At 46.7% G+C, this 21,713-nt stretch overlaps 1 protein-coding gene across 4 annotated transcripts in view; it reads right to left on the bottom strand.

Annotated features, from left to right (window-relative positions):
- TNS3 (tensin 3) overlaps positions 1–21,713 on the bottom strand; it is a 1,168,488-nt gene that overhangs the window by 875,304 nt on the left and 271,471 nt on the right. Inside the window, exon 1 of one of the 4 annotated variants that reach the window (XM_069613338.1) lies at positions 799–1,150. The exons of the other annotated variants lie outside the window; for them this stretch is intronic. The gene's annotated coding sequence lies outside the window, so the exon portion shown is untranslated. Of the gene's footprint in view, positions 1–798; positions 1,151–21,713 lie in introns of those variants that run through there. 4 annotated transcript variants of the gene reach the window in all.

Genomic DNA, 21,713 nt, shown 5'->3' with positions numbered 1-21,713 from the left:
TGCCACGTCGAGTCTGTGCCCTCGTCCCAACCGCGACGTTGCACTTTCCGGCCGCTCTTATCTCGACCAGGAACTCACGTTCTCTGCAAGATTAAACCCGCCGCGGGGGGGGGGCGGAATCAAAGCCTCGCTCAGAAGTGCGCGATGTGGGCACTGGGCAGGCGATGGCGGCGTTGCCAGGGGGCGAAAGTTTAAAATTGATACCGCCGAGAGGCGACGCGAATTTTAAACGCACAGGTCACTGGTATTTTGAAGAGGCGGGGCAGACTTGTCTAGAAGGTTTAGCAATTAGCAGATTAAGCAGCTGTCTGACGTAGTCGGGTAAATCCTTACAAAACGTGTTAAAAATATCTAGGGAGAAATATCAAACATTTGGGCATTATATATAAATAGGAATTAACTTCGTTCTGGTTGAACCCCTTCAAAAAATCAGTCACTTAATGTTCAATGCAAGTTGTGTAGTGCGGATGATTCCGATGACATTGGGGGGGTATAACGTTATGACCTATCATGACAAACATACGCCACTAATGAGCTTCACGTGCACATAATAAACAAAACAACGCCATGGCTGGCAGAAATCTTAAAAACGTCGCATAACCTCCATAGACGACATTGACAATGCTTCAAATGTTCTTCCATATAACATTACAACTACAGCCCCCCACCCCCCCAAGTTTCCCGGAAGTAGCTAAAGTGACACCCACATCTCCCAGAAAGAAAACGGTGAACGCACGCTGGAGTGGAAAGTGGGTCCAGGAACTCCCGGGCGTGCCCTGGTCTTGCACTGCGGGTTACCTTTTTGGTTGCAGCCTTGGCTGGCGGCGAGCCCCCTCAGACTCTCTCTCTCAGCCGACAGGAAGAAAGGACCCCACGCCGCCCAGGCAGGAAGCAGGGTAATCCGGGCGGGCAGACAGGACACAATCCCGGGAAGCGGCGCGCGCGCCCAAGAGCCCAGAGGTGCCCCACGGCAGCAGACCGTACACAACGCGAACGCGGCGGGCAGCTCACACACAGGTCCCAGCGAGCTCCAGGTGGGTGGGTGGGTGAGGGGACGAAGGCACGCAGTGTGTGCTCACATGCTCCCCGCTCCCATGTGCGGCTTTGGTCCGCGGCGCGCAGGCACTTCCCTCCCTCCCCGCAGGAGCCTCTCTGTGACGACGAGGAGGAGGCAGGGGCAGCCCCGGCCTCCTCCCCATCCCCAGGCACCGGAGTGCACTGATTGCCTCAGCAGCCCGGGCGCCAGAGTAAACAGGCCTGTCACAAATCAGGGCCCCCTCCGACATCCTTTGCTCGCTGTTTTGACTTCCTTTTAAATTGCTACCTGGCTCTGCCATTCTTTCCTCTTTGTCAGCGCACTGACAGCTTCAGATAAGTTTGTTTACCCCCTCTGGCCGGGCAGCTCGCTTGTGCAGGGGCTGCTCAGCAGCTGGTACCCAGACACGCAGGTAACACAAGCCAAATGTAAATGCACAATTTAAGTGCCTTGGGAGGCGGCAGATGCTGACCTGTAGGCATTTCATTCATTCTGCTGCTAAGGAAAAAGTCACCCCTGGGTGCACTGCAGTTCATTGCTTGTTCCCACACTGCAAACAAGACGATTGTTCAACTTGTATCTTTATTACTGCGACATGGGGTAGGCAGGTGCCCCACACAAACGCATAGTTGTCAACATTCATTCCATTCTCAAGGTCCTGTTTTTTCCCTTTGCATTCTGGATTTGTAGTTCCACTTTTCCCATTATAAAACTTGGACTACAAGTCTACGGGGAGCTGGAGGTGGGTGGGTTAAGCAGGACCGGCCCTAGGATTTTTAAGGCCCTGGTTGGCCCCCTAATTTGCATATGTTTGACATTACAGAAAACGGCATCATAGAGTAAAATTAGTCCTTGAAACTCAACAGGCTCATGAAAGTTGGATTGAAAGATGTTTCCCTGAAGCCTACATAGACTTTGATGCGAAATCATTTCATGGTTAAAATAATATATTGTGCAATAACATGAGTTAGGCTTTTAACAGTAGCAAACAGTGTGAAATTAGTAACTTATAGAGATTTCTAATTTGGGCACATATGGGGCAATGAGATAAAAGGATTTTCTCAGGATCAACTATAAAAGTTAAATGGTGAACCCAAGATTTTCAGACCACTCTGAAATATAGGCCCTTGACCTTCCATCTTCCCTGCTGCAGCTGGTAGATATATGCTTGGCTTTCACCAATCCTTTTTTTAAAGATGTGATGTGGAAAGAACACACACCATAAAAAGCCTGTATATAAAGCCATATAGAAACACGTTAAGCAAAAGGAGTATGACTGTTTTCCCCCCATGTTGAATATAAGACTACAAATACCAGAATCCAATTCAGTCCAAGACAAAACAAATACAGCTTTTTTTTAGTGATTTACTTCAATATTTAAAGGCTCACTAAAAAGATAATTTGTGTTAATATTACCTGGTTGTTTTTCATCTTTGGACAAAGGCATTTTTCATGTTTGTGAAGAAAATGCGACATTCCACAAAAACATAATAAACGCTTCCTAGTTAGTCGGATAAACACACATGAAAATAAGGGAGACGGGTCATTTTTGCAGACTTTCACGAAGGCACAGATTTAGCTAGCTAACTGGTGCTGTGTATGTGCCTTCAGAATAAAAAGCCCCCTTTTTATAGTTCGTATCACTGAAACAATTAAACTAAACGTCTTGGAGAAAAACAAAGTTTACATGTAGGAAGCATCACTTATAAATTCCCTTTTAAATGCCTTGTCATGTCTGTAGAGATTTATGGGGGAGGAGGCGGTGACAGCACCGCCTCACTTGAGGTTCAGGGTGAGATGCAACAGGCAGGAAAATGGGCCTGGAGGCAGTGCAGCCCCTCTAGATGACACTATTTAAGTTAGTAAACATGTGGTAGGTCGTGCATGCAAGGGCCCTGGGTGACAGCACAGACTGCCCATGCCTAGGGCTGGCCATGGCATTACGCCTACTGTTTTGAGAACTTTTAAACGGGGGACTCCTCCATTTACTAATCCCTCTGAAGTTTTTCATCAGAGTTGGACATATCAAATGAAGCATGTGGATTTACGGGTCTTTCTTTGCACAAGAAAGTCTCTGTGTTTTGTATTTGATCAGGCTTTACACATCTGGAAAAATGCTTACACGGAGGCCCGCAGTATTTCCTCAAATTTAGGGGTCCTTGAGTAATATTGTCAGGTGTATCGACCCATGTTTTAATTATTATGCTACAACATTTGGTGCTGTGGGTTTAGAAAATCCAAGATGGCCGAAAAGCCCACATTTGTGCCAGAATCCAGGAAAACCGCGCAGTTTTGCACACACCAAAATGGTCGCCTGACCTGCCACCCACCAGTGCGAGCGTGATGGGCCAGAAGCGCCATGAGTGAAACGTGGTGCCAAAGGAAAAACAGCAGTGCCTGTTAGCTCAAAAAGCGCTTTGAAATCACACTTGTTTCTCTGAAATGCAAGCTCAAAAAGCCTATTTCAAACATTGCAAGATATTCAAAAATCTCACTGAACACCAGCAGACATTTGGCACAATGTAGTCTTGTGTGCATACACAATCTGGAAAGATGAAGAGCCTAGAACAATGTTTATAACAAAACTGGCTGAGCTGTGGATGTCAGCAGCTTAAGTGAAATTGGATTTTAAACCACTAAAATCGAAATGTTTAAAATAAATGAGTGACCTACTTTTGAGTGTCACATAGGTTGCAACTGTTTAAATGTCATAGTTTTGAACTTGGAATCAGCGTTCTAGCTGAATGTGTAAAAATTGTAAGTTTGATTTTCTGGAACAAACGTGACATTTAGCTGAAGCCTGGCTTGAAGAGATTGAATTCTGCCCGGCAACTACCCCGACAGGAGTTGAAACTTGCCCAGCAACTGCATTCCCAGGCCTGGCCTTTCTTCTCCTGCCCCTACCAAAAGGAGATTACACCTCTCTGATTGAATTAGGGGAGGGGTACCTGGGGCTGCAGGAAAACAGAACATTGAACTTTCCTTGGCTCAGACAAATGCTAAATCAGGGGTCGTAAATGGCTTCCTCTTGGAAGGAAATGGGAGGGGCACTGCCTCTGGGAGCCACCTGAGCTGGAGGCGGGGACAGACAGAAATTCCCCATGTGCTTTGGAACCTAAACCACACCCATCTGGGCCAGAGCATAATTTTAAAAAGATGGATAATTCATAGTACGGAAATGTCAAAATTATGTAAATAATGTCATTATTCCTGTGATTTTTCTGTGCACATTTTAGGAGGTGTTAGGACTCTGTGGTATGTTCTGGGGAGTAGTAGCGGAAAATAGGGTGTTACTCCAAGTGTCTGTATGTTAAAAATCTGACACTTCATCATCTGATGCCCATATTCCTTGCGCACATTTGTGTAAATTCTGGAAAAGTTTAGAGGTTGTGTTCTGGATGAAAAGGGCAGAATTCTGTCAGAAGTGGACACATCTTACAAAGACAGGGATCGGATGGTTTGGTGCTACAGAAAATATGTTAACTGGACATATAATATTAGAAAAATTGTACATAGATAAATACGCATTTGGATCAAAAATAGATGTGACAAGGGGAGTGTTCTTTCTGTATGGCATAAAAATGACACCGGACGACTCGCAACTCTGTTCTCCAGTCAGAGCACAGAACATCTGCTAACCTATCAGGATCTTCAGAGGGTTGGGCATAGAAAGTCAGCCTTCCCACCCACTTTCAAAAGACATAAAAAGGACCACTGAAACCCAGGTAGGGACATTCACTTCTCACTTCAAACTGATTTCATGCGAAGCGCTTTGCCGGGAGACTCCAGACTTCAAATCCAGACAGATCCAGAGACCAGAACTTAGAATTCAGACTCCAGAACTTGAAGCAGAGGGGCCAATCCACAAGCTGAATCCTTTTCAGCAGGCCTCAAAATCTTTTGCAAACTATTCAACAGCCGGGCTGTGCGGTTTGATTCTTGCTAGAACCCTGTGCCAGAACCCAGAAAGCAGTGCTGTATCCAGAGAGACCCAGACCAGACTGCTGTGCAGTGCCAAGAACCTTTGTCAGAACCAGAGACCAGACCAGACCGCTGTGCAGTGCCGATAGCAGACCCAGATCGCTGTGAGCAGAACCAGAGACCGTCCGTGGCGAGTGAAGGCCAAACCTGACCAGACCTTGACGGCCTATTTCAAATTTATAGTGCGAGTACTCAGCCAGAACTGTGCACAACCAATCTCTTAGTCTAAAATAATCTAATTCAAACCATTTCCACCTATTTAGAACTGCATCCTAGAAATCTTGTGTTCATTCTGTGATTTCAAACCTGTGAAAGTGTCATTTGCCATTCTGAATCATTATTTAATTTCTGAAAATCTACCTCCACAAAATCGTCCATATCTTTTGAACCGCTTGTGCTAGGAACAAGATTTAACTTTCATTTTAAAGCTAGGATCCTCAGCTTTCCAACAAGCCCTGAACCGACTTTAGTTTTTCTGTAATCGCGCTCGACGCCCTCAGAAAAAGTGCTGCAAATTGCAATTTGAATCGAATTTCTCCACCTGTCAAAATCGCTGTCTTTTGTTTGCAACTGCTGAAATCCGTTTCAACCCCATGAATCAATGATAGTGTTGACCTGAACCAATCTTTAGTAGCTATCACCTACCCTAAATCTCCTATAGGGAATTAAAATCATTTTTAGCATATTTTCACTTCTTTGCAAATCACATTTAAAGTATTTTTGCCTGTGTTTTAGAATCATCCCTGTTGCTCTAAACTTGCTAGGGGGGAACTGAATTGGTATTGCATTTGCTTGTATTCCTGAAAATTGTGTGCTCTCCTTCCATCTCCTTATATTGCATAGGGGGGGAGTGAATTGTCAAAAGAAAAAGTGATCATATTATCTCTTGTGGAAACCATCTGTTATTTCTGTGCTACATTCTTTTCCATCATTGCATTTCCTTGAACCCATAAAAGCATTCTCAGCTACTTTATCCTCTCTATACCAACTCCTAAGTAATTAAAAAAGTGTGCTAGTGTAATATTATCCATTGTTGATCACTGTAATATTCATAAGTGTGCTATCAAGTATTAATTTATTGATAAGTGTGATATATTGTTTAATTTGTAAAATAAATCTTTTAATTTGCAAAACAAACCTACTTCTTGGCTCAGTGAGGTCAGGGGGATTCAAAGAGAGGGGCGTTATATAAGGGGTTATCATCCAGATTCATGAACTAGTCATAAAAATACATAATTAAGGGCTTTCATTGGGCATCCCAGACTAGGCACTGTCTTAGTTGGAGTGCTGAGCACTCCAACAGTATGTACTGCCAATTATGTTCCACCCCCGAGAGCCGCTGCACGCCCCCCCTCAACCCTCCCGAAATAAAAAGTCTACACCCCTGAATGCAGTAATCAGTTTTATAATGTGATAATAATGCAAGAGTCCTAACAATGATATATTTTTCAGATATGTAATTAGCAAAGTGTATTAGACAAATGCCCAATGCATCCAATGGATGCCCAAATCACCCACAGAGCCCTAAGCTACTCTACCACACTAATATCTTAACTTCTCTAAAAGTTTCTATAAACAGACAAACTACGTCCCTTGCACATGGCACATTAAAGATTCCTCCCATCAGACTTCAAACAGTGCAACACTCCTCTCTAAAACTAAATTGCATACATTCCCAGCCAATGCATTCTCTCACCACAAGCACACAAAGCTCGCCTCTGGAGGCAAATGCCTCTCTGTCTCGTAGTGCTGGAAGTCAACATTATTTACTGGGGGTTCCCACCAGCGGGAGTTTGTTTTTGTTCCCAGTCCCATAAAAATTTGCTTCTCACGAGATTAAACACCTAGAAAATGTCCTATAATGTTGCTGTCAGAGTATTAAAGATGAAGGGGGAAAAGGTCCAAGGCTAGATAGCCTGAGGGCTTGACACCCTAAAGACCCCTAAGTGGTTAGAACCCTGTGTAGTCTAATAGTTCCGGTGTGTCTCTTAAAATGTTCAAAATACTCAATTACAATCATGTTCCATGGTAAATCAATTGGTTTTTGATTAGTTTGCAGATGCCACTTGGCCAATGCATTTCGGACCCAAATTGTCCTTCATCAGGGCTAAACTCTTTCATGTTAACCCAACCAATACAATGAAAGGTCGCACTGAAGACTAAATAGACCAAATCAACCAATCGTGTTTCACCAAAACTTCACATAGGTCGCAATTATGCAATCAAAGGTTAACCACATGTACATTTAGACCATCGTCAGAAGCGGCTTGGGACATTGGTAAAAATGTCAAATCAACGAATCATAAAGTGTCAAAAGAGCAAAACATAATGGTTGAGTCATGCGAGCGTACTAACCAAAATGATAGTGGTAGTGAAAATACAATGATCGTGATAAAAACGCATAATAATACAAAACATAGCATTAAAGATGCACACATTTTAAACCTGTAAAACAGTATTTAAATATTTCTGGCAAAGTACAAGCCTAACAAGGGTTTCACAGGCATCCTGATCAGGCGTTCAAGTGGTCTTGTGTCTAAGTATCCAACCCCTCGTCCTAACAACCTGGGTTCCAATCCTGGTCTCGGCACCCTTATAGTCGGAACACACTAAACCACTTAACCAATTGAAGGCTGCACATGGATTTTCCAGGAACTGAGATCTGGGGGAGATTTTTTGCTAGATCCCAGAACCGGGCAAATCCGGCTCAAAGTCCAGCAATGGTGCTCCGGACAAATAACACCTAGAAACTTACTTAAGGTCTGCATCAACACAACAGCAAAGCTATCTTTCATCTTCTGCCCAACCCCCCCACCCAGGCACACAGCTTGAAGACCACTGCAACCTAACCCTTCCCACTCGGTTTCAGATCTGCCAGAGAGACGGGTCACCAAAGTAATGTTAGCATATAAATCCCAGCAACAGAAAGTAAAATTGACTTGTATTAAATTATAAGAAATCTACTTTTTTTCATGTTCCTTATATTTTTCTAGTTTGTGAATTCAGTCCAGCGCCAAAGAAGACAAAGTCAACAGTTTTGCCTTTTCTATGGAAATGTAGCTATTAACATTATTTGTCAAATTACTTAATTGGCCAGGTATTTCATGGCCTTATCACTCCCAATCCCCCAGGGACTTTCTAGGTGACCTAGCAGGGTAGTCTAGTTGTCCTGGTGCACCTTTCATCCAATTGACAGTCTTTCAACTTGTTCCACTCTAGCTCCCATCCCTCTCTCTCACTCACCCTCTTTCTCTTACACATTTACCCTCAACCACCTCCCTGGCTCTCCCTCTGAAACTGCCATCAATCACTATCTCACTCACTCTCATACACACTGCCAAATTGGTACAACTACCTTGGACCTATCATCTTACCTCCTATTCTCTTCTAATACTCCACAAGTCTCCTTCAAGTCCTCCCCCACCTGCTACACCCTCCGCTCTGGTCTTTTGGTCTCTGTCCAGCTATGCCAATCTCACCCAAACACCTCTCACTGTCAACAGACTCTACAGGCTTATTGTAGCCCCCCCCTTCTTGTCTAGAAGCACATCACTGCTCCCATTGGTTTCCTGAGTCAGCTGTTACACTGGGCCAATCTCTGTCTGAGCTAACCTCTTAATGAGCGAGACTTCCCCAGGAATGCTTCATAAGGACCTCTAAACCTTTCCAGCCTCCATTTTTGCCATGCGGTCACCAGTGGTTGTTTCTTCTCAGTGCCCACGTTCATTCAGTAAGTCAATGGTTGAACAGGGATAGGGAGTGTTTCTAGGTCTTTGCTCTTCTTTGGCAGTCTCTTGCTAGTCCCTGATCCCATGCAGCTGCCCCATTTTTTTTGCCTGGATCCTGGCTGTGGTTTGTGGGACAGATGTGGGTATAAAATTAGTGATTAAAAGTAGACTCACTTCAATGCTGTTCTCACAACAGCAGTGCATCCCCACCACCAAATGGTTATAAGTGCTAATAAAATCTAGAAACAGAAAAGTCCTTCATATACAATAAATTGAATTTATATAGTCTCAAATGCCATCATGCCATAAAAATACGAGCATGTCTGCTTCACCGTACAGCGTTATTTCATCAATGGCTATTTTTCTGATGGGTTTTTTAACTAGAAAAAAAAGTCACTCTTGCTCCTGCTATGGCAGACTTCTGCAACCTCTCCTCACCTTTAGAGCCTCCCCCTCCTTTCTGAAGCACTCTCTTTTGCACTCTGTTCTCAAGAAACCTACATCGCCCGATCTCCATCACTCCTTTCCTGGGCAAACTCCTGGAAAAGCTGGCCATATCCCAGCTTAATATTCACACCGATTCCATTGGTTGTCTCCATGACCATCAGTCTGGCGTCAGAGCTGCCAAAAGCATGAAAACTGCTCTCCTGAACACCCGTGAAGACCTGCTCTCCAACCTCGATTATAACTTTCCATCTGTCCTCATCCTACTTCATCTCTGTTCTGCCTTTGACATGGTCAACCATGCCATCGTGCTAAACCGTCTCTGTGATAACCTGGGTATCACCGATCAGGCCCTGGCCTGGCTGACCTCTTTCATCTCTGATCGACCCTCCCAGGTCCAAGTTGGGTCCTTCCTTTCCTCTATTGCACTCTCTACCTGTGGTGTTCCCCAGGGGACTAAGCTCTCTGCCTGGCTCTTCAACCAATACCTGGCACCTCTCGCCCACTGCGTTGCCACTCTCTGGTCCAACTTTCAGTGCTACGCGGATGACACTCAGCTCGTTTTCAGGCTTCCCTCTGCCACCTCTTCTTCGTCTCTCATCTCTATCTGTCTGCTATCCATGAGTGGTGTGCCACCAATGATCTCTGCCTTAATGCCAGTAAGATGGAGATTCTCCTCATTGGCATACCTGCACCCTCCTTTCCTGTCACACTCTGGCCGGCCTCCCTTGGCCCTCTTCCTGCTCCCACCTGTGAGGCTAAGAACCTCAGGCTCATCTTCGACTCCATACTCTCCTTTTCCCCTCACATCTCTGACGTCTTTAAGAAGTCGAACTGCCAAATGCACCTCCTCAAAAGTATTCTTCCTGTCCTCTTTCCCGCCCCCAGAAGCTCACTGTCTCTAGAGCTCTGGTTCTCTCTAGGCTGGGCTACTGCAACAGCCTCTTTCTAAATCTGCCTGTTTCTACTCTCCGCCCTTTGCAACTCATCCAGAACAGGACTGCGAGAATTGTCCTTGGCGCCAAGCCCTGGGATCGTATCCCTGCAGCCCTGAAATCTCTTCATTGGCTCCCAGTGGCTGCAAGGATTAAATTCAAGACCCCTTGCATTGTCCACAAGGCTTTCTAGGGCCTGGGTCCACAATACCTTCAACTCTCCCTCCTTAAATACCTTCCTACCCAAGCTCTTTCATCCTCCACCTCCAACTCCCTCTGGGTCAGTCGCTTCTCCAAGCAACAAGTTGGGGCTAGATCTCTTTCCTGGGTTGGGGCCTCCCTCTGGAACAGCTTCCCTGCCTCTCTGAAACTTGAGGAGAACCATCTTCGGTTCCGGAAGCACCTTGAGACCTTCCTCTTTGCTTCTACTTTCCCTCTACCTCTCCCCTGCTGATCTGTCTGCTTCGTCACCGGGCACCTGGTTACCCTCTGATTTTCGGGCACAGGTCCCTACCCACCCAGCCTCACACCCGCACTGCCTCCTGGCAATCCTTGCACTTGGGTCTGTATCTGCAACCCTATAGTCCCCTTACATGCACTTATTAGACACCCTCTGTCTGCGCTTTACCCTTGCACTTGCCACCTGCTGGCTGCACTACCTGTTGTTTTTATCCCGTGTTTAGCACTTCCACTCCTCCCCTCAATGTCACTGGGCCTAGTAAGATCGTTGTTTTGTCCTCCCTTCTTCCCCTCCCTTGCCTCGTTGCGCTCTCAAACACTTGTGTACGAGCGTGATAAAAATAAAAAAATCATAAAACGTTTTTGGGGGGGGGTCAGGAATAGTAAACAATAGAGAGAGGGGGAATTGGAGGGGTAGGGGGGGAATTGTGGGGCGGGGGACCCCCCCAAAAATAAAATAAATACATTTTCCGATGGTTTTTTTTCAGTGAAAATGTTTTGTTAAAAGAAAAACCCATCGTAAAAATAGCTGTTGATGAAAGAACATAGAACCTACTTCACTCACTGGTTTTAGTTGATATTCACCCAAAAGTGATTATTGGGTTGCTGCAGTGCTCCTCATACATTGAGCATTTAGTATTACCAGTATATAAACCACATTAATCAGGCTGGTGCCCACTTTTCCCTCTGCTTTATAGATGTTGGGTCCCCCATTCAGCTCCTGAATGGAATGGGGAAGAATATTGTTATGTTATTGATATTTGTCAAGCGCACGTACACCCAAGGGTATCATGGCGCTAAAGAGAGGGAGTGGAGATGGAAAGCAGAAAGGAAACAGGACACTATTTAAAGAGCAAAGTTTTCAGATTCCGCCAGAAGGTGAGATGGTCGATAGTCTCACGCAGGGGGAGAGGCAGATTATTCCATCCCTTAGCGGCTGCTACCGAAAACGAGCGGCCACCTTTACAGGCTAGTCTAAAGCGGGGCACCATCAAACAACAGGTTCCTTGAGAACGGAGGACACAAGTAGCGAGGAAATTTAACCTGCAGGTATTCGGCTCCAATACCATAGAAGGCCCTGCACACCAGGCACATCGAGATAAACATAATTAGCTGGGCAACAGGAAGCCAATGCAGCTGACGCAGAGTGGAGTCATGTGGGCACCAAATGGAGGGTGGAGAATGGATCTGGCCGCAGCGTTCTGTAGGAGCTGCAGCCGTCCTGTCAGATGGGCGGGTTGCGCCAGGTAGAGCGAGTTGCAATAAATAATCCAGCACACTCAGCACTTAGGCCGCCACCACAGGTGCCTGGTTTGCAGCCGTGATAAAAGGAAGAACCTTTCGGAGGATCCTAAGTTTAAAATGACCGGATTTGCATACCGCACTTACTTGTTCATCCATGGTCAGTGGGGCCAAGATCCGCACACCACGATTACGTACGGATGATACAGGAAAAGGAAGAGGACTGAGGGATGGAGGACAGGACAAAACTCTGCAGTCCAGAAAGATTGTGGACTGGGAGTGCCTACAACAAGAACCTTGGTTTTGCTTCCGTTAAGTTTCAGCCAATTCTGTGACATCCATATACCTAGTTCCTCAAGGCAGTGCCTGGGGCGAGATGCCGTTTCAGCTTTAGTTAGGTCAAGACGGACCAGAATCTGGGTATCATCTGCATAAGAGTAGAAGCGGAACCCATGTGCAGCAATGAGGAGCAAAAGATATCTTATATAGATATTAAATAGAATAGGGGATAATTCTGATTCCTGAGGAACGCCACAGGATAGGCGAACCGTGGCAGAACGAAAAGGAGGTAGAGATACTGATTGCGAGTGATCCGCAAGGAACGCCATAAACCATTTCAGCACTTGGCCAGCAATCCCAGCCTCAGAGAGCCGGGAGATAAGAGCATGATCGACCGTGTCGAAGGCAGCCGAGAGATCTAATAACGGGACTGCCCTGACACCGTCCTGATCAACCATACACATCAGGTCATCCATAACCGAGTTTAGGACGACTCGTTGCCTCTGCCAGGCTGAAAACCTGATTGAAAAGGATCAAAAAAATGCGAGGATTCCAGAAATGCTGAATGAAAAGGAGACACTAGTGCCTCTAAGACTTTCATTAAGAAGGGCAATCGGGCAGTAGTTGGCCAATAACTCGGGATCGACAGAGGGATAACTAAAGTATGTTTCAGGGGGCCTGGTATAACTCCTGTCGTGAAAGAGATGTTAACAGCAGAAGTGATTAAATTGATTATATCAGCCGACGACTCCTGCAGAAGAGCCAGGGGTATGGCATCAGGGGAAGCAGACTTTTTAGTTTAAAAATAGCAGAAAGAACATCAGAATTAGAGAAATGGCGGGAAAAGTAGATCAGGACCCTGTTGTAGGAGGAGGTATAACTGGGGGTAGAACCTTTGTGATCGACTGGGAATCAGTTTTTATGTTGTCACAGATAATTGAAATGTTTGCCACAAAGAAAGTAGAAATAGAGTTGCGTAGCTCTTGAGAAGGGGGAACTGCATTATGTCCACCCTTAGGGGTGGACCGGGATTGGACAAGGTCGAATAGGGCTTTAGGTTTGTTGATAGCATTCTCTACCGACTGACCAAAGTGGACTCGTTTTGCATTTACTATGTCGAAATGATATGCGACACGCATTTTCAGATAGAGCAGCTTGAATTCAGGAGTGTAACTTTGGTGCCATTTCCTTTCAGCTTGCCTGCAGCTAAGTTTGCTTTCTCTTAGGCCCTGTGAGAACCAGGGTTCAGGTGGACGGTTACGCTGTTTGCATAGTTTAACCGGAGCCAGAGTATTAGTGGTTAAAAAAGCTGCTTCCAGTGTGGACAGGGTGCACGTTCCCACGCTGCTGCACTGAGTTTGTAGTGAGATAATTAATTCAGGTTTGATGACCCCAGTCCAGCTGCGTTTACAAATAGCAGGTTTCTTGGACACAGTGGGCGGGATTTTTAAAGAAATGGAAAAAGGGACCATTTAAGTGGTCTGTCCATATTATAGGAACTGGATTGGCTATATTAGTAAGTAAAGCAGGGGGAAAATAAGATCTAATATATTGCCGCTATTGTGAGTAGAGGTCATAACACTTGGGAGAGACCCAGGGCGGCCATAAGTGCTAGTAACTTGGTGATGGGTTTAGCAGATACCTGATTCATTGGTAGATTACAGTCCCCCATAGTGATTAGGTCAGGATACTGCACTAGCAATTCCAGCACAAATGCAGGGAATTCGGTATAGAACGCAGTATCTATCCCATTTGCGGTAGCTATTCTATTCCCATTTGCGTTACCAATCCATTCCTCCTGCTCCAGGCCGGGTCTTTCCTGTCGGGGCCCTGTACTTTTTCTCTAAATGGTGCTGCTTCTCAGGAACATTTATCCATCCTAGGTGCCTGAGGAGTCTGGTTCGTTCTGGGTGCCGGAGTCTCCTGAGAACCACCTGGAAGAGAAGAGAGAGACCTGGCTAGGACAGATGCTAATCTAGGTATTGGGTCAGAGAAAGGGGAACCAATGTATATATCTAGTTCCAGGAAGCCAGGGGCATGGGTCCCCCTCAACTCCCCTCCTCACCCTTGATATGGTCCTAGCCATGACCCTCTTACACACCTCACACTTCTTGGGGATTGACACCCCCCTTTCCTTCACTCCTCCCCCCCCCCCAAACATGTTCCTTCTTACTTCTGATGATGACCCCCCCTCTCTGCCATCAAATCTAAGCAACTGCTTAGGGAGAGGTATAGAGTGTGTACATATTGTCTATTGTGATTTCACCTTTTTAATATAAAAAACGTGAAATCTGCTTGTGTACTGGGGTAAAAGCAAGTCTCTGTATATCGCAAACAAAAGGAACCATACATCAGAATGTCTTTGTCTGCCTTTCCCTGTGTGTGGTTTATAGTTATTATAACCTCATGTTTCATTCCAAGGGGGTTTGGGGAATCCAAACCTTTGCCTTATCTGCCCATCTCAATTTCCCACAAGGTGCACTCTGGGTGATCTAGCACTCAGGTAAGCAGGGGTTGCTGGAGACGGGTAAGAGGTGGGTTGAGTATTTAACAGTAAGAACATATGTATTGCTGTGCCTGCCTACATCTGTCTGCCATCAAGTTAGGACCATCCCATGCTGCACTGAGGTTTATCTCCCATAGCTCAACACCTCACAGTCTTATAACTCGTGGCTTCTGCTGGCAAATCGCCAGTAAGACTCTCGAGAACTTTAGTCACTGGCACAGTTTAAAAGTACTTGAATCCTCTGATGTCCTTCATCCAAGGGATGGCCTCATATTACCATGCCATCTGAGGTGTCCTTGCCCCCTGCCTGTGGCATTATGGGGGTAGCCAGGGGATTCTCCCCAACCCTCCATGGGCACAGCGTCACACAGTGGATCGTGGCACCTGGCCCTATTGGCTACCACATATCTCTCTTCTAGGGTCAGGCAGGGAATTTTGTGACACCTGCTTCCAGAAAGCTGGGGAGAACAGCATAACGCCCCCCATTTCATGCAAAATGCCAAACCTCAAATGGTCCTGTTCTGTACCCCAGTCTGCAAGCATCTCCTGAAGTCCAGGCACAAATACGCCCAGTTATAATCAAGATGCCAACTTTAGACCTTTTAAAGTAGGGGGCCAGATGATGGCCCTGCTCCCTACTTCAAATGCTTATTAATTCACATGCATACCTGTGAGAAGGGAGCTGTGGCGGCAGAGCGGGAACCAAGGGAAAGGACTGTACTCCCGCTCTAGCCAAAACAGGAAAGGGTTAACAGCGCAGAACCACGGGAGGACAGCACGGGGAAAGGGAGGAACTAACGGATCGAGTTTCAAGATCCATCTGGGGCCGGTGTACATGGAAAACACTTATAGGCAGACTACATGTCTCAGAAAGCCCCACAAAAGACAGCACAAGGGCGGGGGGAAGGATAACATGTATTATAGAAAACACAGCAGGCAGAAAGCACCCTTACCGTACAAATGCAAAACCACACGTGAAAGAGGAAAGTGGGACGGTTCCTGGTTAGAACCAGAATGGTCGGTACAGAATAGAGGAGGGGAACTGGGTGCAGGTGTGGAAAAACGGTTGGAGGGAGCGGCAGTGGTTAATTGGAAGGGAGGGGCGGAGAATGGTTTAGTCATGGTTTGCCAGGAAAAGCAGAAGGAGAATGGAGCGACAGACCAGGCGATTTCGAATGGGCATACTAGGAGACGAAGGAGCACGCATCAAGGGTCTCCTTATATCCGACCTCTGCCAGGACTGAAACTGGCAAGGAAGGCAATCCCGAGCACCATGAAGAGGCCAACAGCGGAAGCCTGGCTAAACAGAGGGGTTGCTACTGGCGATTGATAATTCCAGACGACCGGTTTACGAAGAGGTAGCCAGCGTCCACCGCTGTTTCTACTTTGATTTAGTTATGCATCAATTTGTGCATTACTAACTGCGGGAGTACCGTCCGAAAGGGATAAAGGGGGACAGGTACTGAACTGATTATTATCGGAAACCAGAACAAAATCCAAATTGAAGAAATGATATGTATCCACGCTATGTTTTGTTGCTGACGCCTGAGAGCTCTGAATAAAAGATATTACATCTTCCAATACCCGACTCCAGCCGACTACTTTACAGTGGTGTCTGAAGAAGTGGGATAAAGAGAAACGCCGGGAGAGCGTTGTGATGGAGGCCATGGTGAAAGCTCTTGCAGATGGACAACAACAGCTGCAGAAACTTGTGCAGGTCCAAGGGCATCGGGCGCAGGCAGATCGACAAGCCCTACAACAGGCCCTACAAATACAGAATGCTGCACAAAAACGAGGGAGGGAAGCCCTAGAATATTAGGAGAAGCTGTATCTACAAATCGGGCTCACCCAGCAATTCCACCTATGGTTCTGCAAAAATTCCAGGTGGGAGATGACCCCAGTTTTTTCTTTGTGAACTTTGAAAGGATAGCCCGAGCAGCTCAATGGCCACAGGACAGATGGGCTTTCTATTTGGCACCCCTCCTCACGGGGGTAATCCAGGGAGCCTATCAGGCTGCCAACCCCACCGTGGACACTCCTTATTCCGAAATCAAGAAAACCGTGTTGGAACGACTGGGCATAGATGAGGAATCATATCGACTCAAGTTTAGAGAAACCCGGTGAAAGCCCCAGACAATTGTTCTATCGAGTGCAAGACCTGGCTGAAAAATGGCTACAGACCAACACGGCCACGACCGTCCAGATTAAAGAGAAAGTCATGTTGGAACAATTCACTGATGCTTTACCCGGTCCCATACAAAGATGGGTAAGGCAGCATCACCATCTGTCTCTGGCCGAGGCCATAGATGTGGCGACAGCCTACCAGAAGGCTGGGGCACCCCGCACCTTTATGGCTACCCCAGTGAGAAACCACAATGAAGCTTCCCAGCATCGCAGTGGTACTTACCGTTCGCCCGCCACAGAAATTCGGAACCGAGCAGAAACAAGGCCAGACAACTGGGCCAGTGGGCTTAAAGGGCAGGCACCACAATGTTTTGAGTGCGGGGAGTGATGCCATTTAGCCCGTTTTTTTGCCGAAAAGCGAAACCAGAGCCAATGGAAATTGTAACCGTACAATCACAAGACTATCGGAGGAGACAATTTCCATATGTGATAGAGGTCACGGTGGATGGCCACCCCAGACAAGCCATGATGGACAGCGGAAGCAGACAGACGGCCATTAAGCCCTATGTGAGCGAGACGGACCCCGACCAGGTGAGAACCATTGACATAAAATGCGTGCATGGGGATGTCAGAGGGTATCCAACTAAAGACATTGTGTTGGGGATACAGGGGCATGAGGTACTAATTAAAGCAGCCGTTATCCCTACACTACCTGCCCCGGTACTGATAGGAATGGACCTACCCGAATTTGATAAATGGTTACGAGAGGCACCCTTTTCAAAAACAGATCTAGTGGCAGCAGATAACTGGGAAAAATTGTCCAAAAGCCAGAAACGGGAAACTCGAGGGAATCGGGAGAAGTATAAGGAAATTGCCATCATCGACTGGAGAGAATTTGCTGCAGATCTGCTCGGCACTGCTGATAGGCTTGGAATGTAGTGTTCTGAACATTCTGCATGCTCCACAAACCAATCTGCAGGCTTAACTGGTACGTATAGCCTGCACATTGTCCACAAAAATGCTAAATTAACATTTCAGGGGAATAATATAGCTTTATAGACCTGCAGCGAGGGCTGTACCTGGCGTTATGGGCCCTGAAGACCGACGCAAGGGCCTTTAACGAGGTATGAGGGACCGTAACACCAGGTACGGCCAGAGCTGCAGGTCTATAAAGCTATTAGAACACCCTCAGGGTCCGATACGGAACTTGGCGCAGTGAGTGTGCTAAAAAGCAGGATTCACTGCGCCAAATCAGTACGCCCAGGCTCCACCAGTATTTTCAAGTGGGCGTGGGCATCCTCGTAGTGCAAAACAGTGCACCTTCAGGATTGCGCCCGTTTGTCATTACAGGATCAATCCTGAAATCTCAGGAGCATTTTTGTAAAATAACAACATATTCGTTATTTTACTAAAAATGTTGCTGAGAACACGGGTGTATATGAACAAATTCATATAAACCAAAGTAAGCAGCTTCAACGTCGCAGAATACAACATTGAAGCTGCTTGCTTTGTTGTATGTGAAAGTGTTCATATTCAGTAGTGTATGAACACCTTCATATACACCAAAGCAAGCAGCTTCCACGTTGTATTCTGTAACGGTGAAGCTGCCTGCTTTGGTGTGTATTAAAGTGTTCATATGCACCGCGGGTGTATATGAACACTTTCATATACACCAAAGCAAGCAGCTTCAACGTTGCAGAATACAACGTGGAAGCTGCTTGCTTTGCAAACACCCGATTTGCAGGCTGTAATCAATCTGCGGGCTATATCAGTGCATATAGCCCGCAGATTGACCAATCAGCTTCCCAGAAACACCACTAGGGTGTACTAATTAAGCTTTAAAACCTATCCTGAAGGCCGTACTGGGAGTCAGAGTCCCTTTGTGCCTAGTGTAGATTTAGATCATTCTGGTTGGTCTATTAAGATGGAGATGGTGAGACACAGTAAGGTAGGGAGGACTAGAGTATACTGTACATGTTTCTGCATGGGGAAGAGTTTGGTAGACTGTCTGATAGTGACAACCGAGTTTACATTTTAGCTGCCCACCCCGCACACAGTTTATATACAAAAGAACACAGCAGCAATCTATGTTAGCTACTAGTTTGAAATACTGTGGTACCGTAAACCAACACCCGGACCAGCAGATAAATTAATAGTAGGTTTATTGGTAGATAGTTGCCAGGAAGACACTGGCACGTCCCTCTGTGCCAGCTTACACTTTCCAACTGTCAATGATAGAACCTCAGTTCAGATCACAACACCACAGCACTCTATACTCACTGACATCACAGCATTTCAGAGTCAGTGATGTCACCAGCACTCAGACATACACTACAACACTCCTCCCACCTTACATTTCTGAAAACAAGAAGGATCTTACAATACCAGAAGAAAGCTCTTACAACACTCTTCCATCCATAGAACAGAATCCCCCACAAGTACGTGTGGCCAGCATGTAATTGCACCAACAAACCAGATCCCAATTGGACACACACACCACTCGCATTCCTTAAAGACACTGTCCACATGGAGCATTGCTCATCACCCCAAAACAAATACCATGACCACCTAAAGACAGGATGCCAACCACCCTAAACCACACTAAGGACACTGCGCCACACTTAACACCAAAACCACTGCGCAACCATAACCTACGTGGCACCCCAAGAATCTGCACCTTAACCGTGCCAAAGAATAGATTCAACTCCACTCTGTCACCGCAAGACCACCAACAATGAGGAACCCACCGAAGTAGAATAAGGGCTAACACCTCCCCACAGCCTGAACTGGAAAAAACCTGAGGAACAAAATCTTTTAAAAAACATGCACTCCACCTGTTCCAGGCTGTCCCTTGAAACCTAGAGCCTGCCACGCCCCAGAGTTCCACCAAAGTACGTTACACTAACCATCAAACCCCTCCGTGCACCAACATCCTTCCACCCTGGTCTGCAACACAGGGCACCAGGGCTGCCACCCCCAGGCACTATCCCAGCTCAACAGAAAGCAACAACAAGAACATCACCCCTAAACATCAGTCCACAACAGCTCTCACACAAGAGAACACATACACACCCGAAAACCACGGTCAACCTCAACAACGCCAACATGTGCCTTGAACACCCATGACACCCCTGGTCCCTGCCAACTGCTTAACACAGTATATAAGCACACTCCTGGGACCCCAAGTCCCTGCCAGACTGCTACAAATGCAGTACATCACCACACCCCCCAGCACCCTTAGTCCATATCAACTGCACCACTGCCGTACATCACCACATGCCTGGGACACCTACTCCCTGCCGGAACTACACCACAGTAAATCTGCAGTACACAACCACAACACTCCGGACCCCTAGTCCTTGCCAGGCTGCCAATGCAGCAACACCTTCACTCACCACATGGGACCCCTAGTCCATGCCTACTGCACCACCGCAGTCCCTCACACCCGGGACCCCTAGTCTAAACTAGGCTACCATAACTACTTCACTCGACACCAGAAATGCAGAAGTCCACTATTATACAGACACCTATTTCGCCACACACCAAATTTCAGAACACCCCCCCCCTTTTGCAACACACCCAATAAGGGACCCTCTTGCCCCGAAAACAACTGCCCAAAGGAAAAGCTTTCACCCACAAACCCACACTCCACTGCCTTCACACAGAAGACGGAGAACAAAATACCAAATATCATTTCAATAACAATGTCACTGTATAGGTTTCACTGAACAACGAAAGTTCCTATTCTCCTGTGAAAATGTTAGAACCTAAATAGCTGTGCAACACACCAGAAATGCACTACAGAGTCCACCCACCCGCGAGTCCATGTCAACCGACCATTAGGCCCCACATGCAAAAAAAAAAGTTATCAATACTGGTACACATTTTCAATTGCTAATACGTGCAATCCTGAACATAAACCCGCAACCCACGAGTCCAACCACCCACAAATCCAGGTAAACAACTTCCAGGTGTCATATTTGCCCCTCCTGAAAGAAAAATTAAGTTAGCACACGAACAACTATTAATTTTAATTTCACCTCGGGCCACGACATAATATATGCATTCATACCGGCCCCAATATACACAGACAAAAGTTCAATTCCTAAAAGGCCACAACACAAAGACAAAACACCACACACACAGGCCTTACAATAATCAGCTCACTAATGTTCTGCAAGGATACCAACAGTCCTCCTCCCATGGAGCCACTGACAGAAAACGTACATCCACCCCTCCACGGCTCTAAACCTTGTTCTGCAACACCAAAAGATGTCCAGGCACACACGTAGGTCCGCCGATCCAACAAACTGTGCTATCCTTAATGCGTTCCTTGTTGTGAGCCCCAGCCGAAAACCCACATCTCTGCTCGGTGACAATTTGGGGCTGCTCCGACACACCATTGCTGGGATCCAACTCTTCCCAGACAATCTATAGCTGTCCACGACGACTTCTACAGGGTTTAACCCGGTGCGACTGCTTTCCAGCACCAATGTTGCTGCGCAGTCCATACTTGCGCGACTCCTTTCCTGGAAGCCAATCCTCACGTAGCACAGTTCATTACGCACCTCATACACAGCACTCATCGAATACTCGCGCTGGAATGCCTCTTGATGACCCGCCAACATCATCATTATTCCGCAAACGCCACAGTCTCCACATCTCTGACGCCCTCCATACAGGCGATCCACTCGGAGACCCTGACGCCGAAAAACCTCCAATCCGGCGCTCACTTCAACGGCAACCGCCACCTGCCCAAACACGGCACTGAGCTGCTGATTGCCTCCTCTCCCTGCCGTATGTCTCCTGATTCGTTGAGCTCCGCCCGGCAGCCGGCTGCAGTCAGGATCAACAAAAACAGGACACAGCTTTGAAGAGCTGCAACGCCGCTTGGGAGACACCATGCTCTGAGCTCCACTCAGACTGCTGGACCACATTCCCAATGGCGCCTCCTCCTCCGCACACCGAACTGTGTGCCG

The sequence above is a fragment of the Ambystoma mexicanum genome, chromosome 5p (assembly GCF_040938575.1).
Source record: "Ambystoma mexicanum isolate Mex_15411 chromosome 5p, UKY_AmexF1_1, whole genome shotgun sequence".
In the NCBI taxonomy this organism is placed as follows: Eukaryota; Metazoa; Chordata; class Amphibia; order Caudata; family Ambystomatidae; genus Ambystoma; species Ambystoma mexicanum.
Note: the sequence above shows the minus strand (reverse complement) of the source record. Positions and strands in the feature narration are given on the sequence as shown.